This window comes from Anser anser (genome assembly GCF_964211835.1).
Source record: "Anser anser genome assembly, chromosome: 5".
Taxonomy (NCBI): Eukaryota; Metazoa; Chordata; class Aves; order Anseriformes; family Anatidae; genus Anser; species Anser anser.
The window spans coordinates 47,634,304-47,640,896 of NC_139725.1; positions in this window are offsets into that span (position 1 = coordinate 47,634,304).

Here is a 6,593-nt window from a genome sequence, read left to right on the forward strand (position 1 = left end):
AAAAACCCTAGAAACAATCTCTCTCAGCCTGTCCTAATATGAAAAATAATCCTTGTAGTCCTTTAATGGATCTGCTCCAGTACATCTATGTTCCTCCTGTACCGGGGAACAGCAGTCCAGGTGGAGTCCCACCAGTGCTGAGTGGAGATGAAAGATCACCTCCCACAGCCTCTCCCAGAAAGCTAAGGATGATGTTGGCCACCTTTGTAACAAGGGTGCACACTAAATCCTCTCTGGGCCGTGTTCCCCTACTTCCACCTCTCGTACCTCTTCCTTTTTATGTGTGAGTTTAGTCATGAGATCCTTGCTTATTAGTGCATCCTGACACCTTTGCTTGACTTGCTGCACGTTTGAAAGGGCTGTTCTTGAGCTTGGAGGTGGCAAACCTTGAAAGTCAGTTGAGATTTACGATTTTCTTTTAGGCTCAACTTGAGTTAGCAGTGTACCCTGGTAGTGAAGAGGGCAAAACACATTTTGGGGTTTGTTAAACACAGTATAGCCCACCAGTCAGAAGAGGTAATTTTCCAACTATATTTAGTGTTGGTGCAGCCTTACCTTGAATGTGATGTGTAGTTCTGGGCCCTACAATATAAAAAGGATATTAAGATACTTTAATGCATCCAGGAGAGGGCAACAAAGCTGGTAAAAGAGCTGGAAGGCATGTCCTATGGAGGAGAAGCTGAGGACACTTGATCTCTACAACTTCCTGAGAAGGGGATACGGAGAGGGAGGTGCCAGTCTCTTCTCTCTGGTAACTGATTGTAGTACACAAAGAGCACCACAAACTTCCTCCAGGGGAGGATTCAGACCAGACATAAGGAAAGGAAAAATTTCTTCTCCTAGAGAGGTGGTTGATGCTCCATGCCTGTCAGTGTTCAAGGGGTATTTGGATAATGCCCTTAATAATATGCTTTAACTTTTGGTTAGCCCTGGTAGTCAGGGAGTTGGATTTGAAGATCTTTGTAGGTCCCTTCCAACTGAATTACTCTATTCTGTTCCGTTCTGTTCCATTCCATTCTTGTATTCCGTAAAACATTAATCTACAAGAAAGAGGAAGAAAGATTGCACAGTTCATGACATCTTGTAAGATGGTACATAAGATACATATTCTTCCCTTCTCATCTGTTAACAGAACAGCAACAGACCTTGCCACTGTCATAGCTGCAAAATAGTTCAGTATCTATATTTTAGATGCCAAAAGCAAAGAAAATTAACAATTAGAAATTACCAATTAGACTTCCAGTGTGATGGACTAGATGTGTTCCTATAGTTCAAGGTCAGATTTTATTTCTGTAGCTGCTTCAGTTGAAAAATAAGCCTGACTGAAATGAAATGGGCGGGCTACTCAAGAGGACTTTAAGGATGTTGCGAGGCTGTGCAGGGACAAAATTAGAAAGGCCAAAGGTCATCTGGAACTCAATGTGGCTACTGCCGTTAAAGATAACAAAAAATGTTTTTACAAATACATCAACACAAAAAGGAGGACTAGGGAGAATCTCCATCCTTTACTGGATGCGGGGGGAAACTTAGTTACAAAAGACGAGGAAAAGGCTGAGGTGCTCAATGCCTTCTTTGCCTCAGTCTATAGCGGCAAGACCAGTTGTTCTCTGGATACCTGGTACCCTGAGCTGGTGGAAGGTCATGGGGAACAGAATGTGGCCCTCACTATCCATGAGGAAATGCTTGGCGACCTGCTACAGCACTTGGATGTATGCAAGTCGATGGGGCCGGATGGGATCCACCCGAGGGTACTGACAGAACTGGCAGAGGAGCTGGCCAAGCTGCTCTCCATCATTTATCGGCAGTCCTGGCTATCAGGGGAGGTCCCAGTCGACTGGCGGCTAGCAAACGTGACGCCCATCTACAAGAAGGGCCGGAGGGTAGGCCCGCGGAACTATAGGCCTGTTAGTTTGACCTCAGTGCCAGGGAAGCTCATGGAGCAGATTATCTTGAGTGTCATCACGCGGCACTTGCAGGGCAACCAGGCGATCAGGCCCAGTCAGCATGGGTTTATGAAAGGTAGGTCCTGCTTGACGAATGTGATCTCCATCTATGACAAAGTGATGTGCTTGGTGGATGAGGGGAAGGCTGTGGATGTGATCTACCTTGATTTCAGTAAGGCTTTTGACACCGTTTCCCACAGCATTCTCCTCAAGAAACTGGCTGCTCATGGCTTGGACTGGCATACGCTTTGTTGGGTTAAAAACTGGCTGGATGGCCGGGCCCAAAGAGTTGTGGTGAATGGAGCCAAATCCAGCTGGAGGCCAGTTACTAGTGGAGTCCCCCAGGGCTCAGTGCTGGGGACAGTTCTCTTTAATATCTTTATCGATGATCTGGATGAGGGGATCGAGTGCACCCTCAGTAAGTTTGCCGATGACACCAAGTTAGGTGCGTGTGTCGATCTGCTCGAGGGTAGGAAGGCTCTGCAGGAGGATCTGGATAGGCTGGAGCGATGGGCTGAGGCCAACTGTATGAAGTTCAACAAGGCCAAGTGCCGGGTCCTGCATCTGGGGCATAACAACCCCAAGCAGCGCTACAGGCTAGGAGATGAGTGGTTAGAAAGCTGCCTGGCAGAGAAGGACCTGGGAATACTGGTTGATAGGCAGCTGAATATGAGTCAGCAGTGTGCTCAGGTGGCCAAGAAGGCCAACAGCATCCTGGCCTGTATAAGAAGCAGTGTGGCCAGCAGGGCTAGGGAGGTGATTGTCCCCCTGTACTTGTCTCTGGTGAGGCCGCACCTCGAGTACTGTGTTCATTTTTGGGTCCCTCGCTACAAGAAGGACATCGAGGTGCTCGAGAGAGTCCAGAGAAGGGCGACCAAGCTGGTGAGGGGTCTGGAGAACAAGTCTTACGAGGAGCGGCTGAGGGAACTGGGGTTGTTTAGCCTGGAGAAGAGGAGGCTCAGGGGCGACCTTATCGCTCTCTACAGTTACCTTAAAGGAGGCTGTAGGGAGGTGGGGGTTGGTCTATTCTCCCACGTGCCTGGTGACAGGACGAGGGGGAATGGGCTAAAGTTGCGCCAGGAGAGGTTTAGGTTGGATGTTAGGAAGAACTTCTTTACTGAAAGGGTTGTTAGGCATTGGAATGGACTGCCCAGGAAGGTGGTTGAGTCGCCATCCCTGGTGGTCTTTAAAAGACGTTTAGATGTAGCCCTTAGTGATATGGTTTAGTGGAGGTCTTGTTAGTGTTAGGACAGAGGTTGGACTAGATGATCTTGGAGGTCTCTTCCAACCTAGACGATTCTGTGATTCTGTGGAAAAAAAAATAAAAAAAAAATTAAAAAAAGGCAGTGGTTATGAGGTAGAAAAAGGGTGCATTAGGGGTGCAATTGGTGGTTTAACAGTCTTGAATGTGAGCGTATGTGTTTAGTCATATTGTGCTTATGTGTTTAATCATATTGTGCTGATATTCTCACTGCAAGTTAAATAGCAGTATCTCTGAAGTAATGTCACTCTCAGCAAGTACACAGAATTACCATTTCAGTTTTGATCAGTGTATTTTGAGTATGAAAGAAAACCTATTATCTCCCATGAAATAAAACCATTTCCCTACAGTTACTAAATAACTGTTGTTATAGCCTTGGATAAACTTTGGATGGAAAGAGCTCAGTAGTACCTATGATACACTTCTTTTCCAGCTATATTTTGGCTTCTTCTGTCCAGCATGGTAGAAATAGGCACTAATGAACACTGAAACTGCAGAAGTCTGTATGAAGGGTTCATTTATTTGTTTAATTAATTAATTAATTTATGAAGGTTTCCAAGTTCTAAAGCTTATTATACTGTCTGGTCAATATTATTCTAAAATATATATATATACGCTTTTCCCTGATATGTTAACATTTTTTTTTTCTGCAATTAATGGGATTCATTTGACTTTATTTCCTGCAAGAGCAAGATATAAGATTCAGCAATTCCACAGGTATTTCAAATCCAATGCTTCTTTCAGCTGGAACTTGGAAGTACAGTATTTATTTAAATTAAAAAAAAAAAAAAAAAAAAAAGCTCTCTAGTAGCAATGAGGCTTAAAAAGATTTAATAGGTCACCTTCTCCATTTATCTATCACTATCGTATTGCTCTTTTCAATATTCTCCTTGGTATTTTTTTCAGTACAGTTTTAAATACCTCGAGTGTCAGAGGTTCCATCACCTCTCTTAAAAGATCAAGTTGCAGGAAAATAGATCTTATTATAAGAACTTCTTTGTGGCTACATCCATGCTTTTTATCAGTACAGAAGTCACTTGTAACCTCTGTATAGGTTGGGGAACTATCCAGAACAAAAGCAACCCTTTGCTGAACATTAGTAGTAGACAGACACAAAAAACTAGTCATGCCACAGTAAGGGTCTCAGGTAAGGTGTCTGATCTTCATACAACTTAAAGGTTCTCTAGCTTTATCTGAACTAAACATTTTTACTGATTGTGGGGGACTGAGCTCAGTGACCTACCCAATCTCTTACACTCTTAACACATTTGTGCAATGTCAGAATGTCTACCTCAAACATTTAAAATGTACTCTCAATTGATGCCAATACTTAATGTCTCTATGTCTGACCAGTCCTACATTTCTGAGCAGTCCCGGATTGTCACCTCTGCTGCTGGTTCATCCATCTCAGTCACATCCCAGTCTGAAATCACATGGTTATTCCTTCCCAGGTGTCACTTCTTAATATGCTCTGTTCCCTGTACTACTATATGTTTTTCCAATGTGCTTTGGCTTTTTTTCACAATGAAAATTAACAAAACCCCAAAGATATCACTCGGTTGTAATGTGTTAAGTCGGTCTTTTTGTTTTCTGTGAAAAACCCATCCAGAAATGTAATGTCAATTGTGTTCGTCTCATCATGAAAGCAGCTTCTTCCCATGAGCACGAAGTAATTTCACTGTGGGAATTCTGGGACATCCAGGAAGAAGGTGCTGAATTATGAGACATTTTAATTACTTAAATGTTCAAACTATGGTAAAAATTAAGGAAAATGTAGAGGCGGAAATATCCAAATGGAGTGGAAAGTAGCGCTGAAGTTTGAATACACCTGTGACTGTTTCTAATGTTAAGTAGAACTGAGAGCTCCCTGACTACCACAGCAAAAATATTCTTGGATTATTTATTGGAAAAAAACAATAAAAATCTCTTCTATACAACTTCCTTATTCGTTCCTACTTTTGTTTCCTCTACTTTTCTTTTGTCTTAACATTTTCCTTGGAATTACTAAGTAATTACACAGCACTCATAGCTACAGTTCTTAAAGGGTTTTATGCTTCAGTGATTCAGGTCTCTTTCAAATCATATATAAATATCATCATTATAATTTAAATGGATGGAGAAACGAAGATACTGGGAGGTCATTTAAACATATTATCCAGACTAAGTACAGAACATGCCCGGCCCGAGACTAGTGGGTGGCGAGGGCCCGAAAGGTAGCCGTGTGGCTCGGAGGCAGCCCGGTCACGCCTGAGGCCTGCCCCACACGGCCGGGGGGCGGGACGGCGGCTCGGGCCAAAGGGCGGCAGCGCTCCCCGGCGCGGCCCGGCCCTGCCCGCGGGGGAAAAGGACGGAGGGATGGCGGGAGAGCCCCCGTGGGGCGTTCTGAACCCCTGGAGGGCCAGGAGGGGTTGTAGTGCCTGCTACCCCACGTGGTTCTTGCGGGTGGGTTCTCCTCGGTTTGTTGCTTTCCTGAAGGGAAGAGAAAAAGATGTGCCAGCCCTTCCTAAAACTTCCCTTGACTGGTCCCGTGGGAAGGGCATGGAGCTGTGACAGGGGAGGGTCAGGCTGAGTGTTAGGAAAAGGTTCTTCACCCAGAGGGTGGTCGAGGCACTGGGTCAGGCTTCCTGGGGCAGTGGTCACAGCATCAAGCCTGCCAGAGTTCAAGAAGCTTTTGGACAATGCTCTCAGACATATGGGCTGTTTTTTGGGTGGTCCTGTGTGGGGCCAGGAGTTAGACTCAATGATCCGTGTGGGTCACTTCCAACGTGGGATATTCTGTGAATATTTACAATAGCTCTAAATCTTACAGAGGTGTCCTGGCTTACCTGAGGTCTCTCAAGTAAGTGAGGTCTGCAGATGGAAATAATACAGTCATATATCTATTATGCTTCTGGGACTTGAGTTATTATTTCTGTATGACTTTGCACTGTGTTATATCCAAATCTTCGTCAGGTGTCTGTAATACTGCTCTGCACTGCAGCAGTGTAGTTGGGCCCTTAGATAGGCCCCTAACCATATTTCTTCTGCACTTTCTTGATGACTGAATGTCGCTGTGAAAAGTGGTTCTTATCTGAATACTTATTTCTTCTTTCTCACAATAAGCCAATGAAATATTTTTTGTCACCCTCTATTCTAATAGATTTGGATATGATGTCCTGTATATCTTCACTATATTAAATTGTATATACTTTTTTTTTTTGATTTTTTTTTTGTCTTCTACCATATATATCATATGGAAAATGTTCTCTTGTACAATCTTTACTGTAGAATATAATACTATTAAGAACTAATTTTGCTGAAAGCAAAATTCATTTGTAGCAATGGTCTATCAGTAATGGAAAAAACATCCCTTGCATGTTTTCTTGAACACAGCCTTCTGAAATGATATC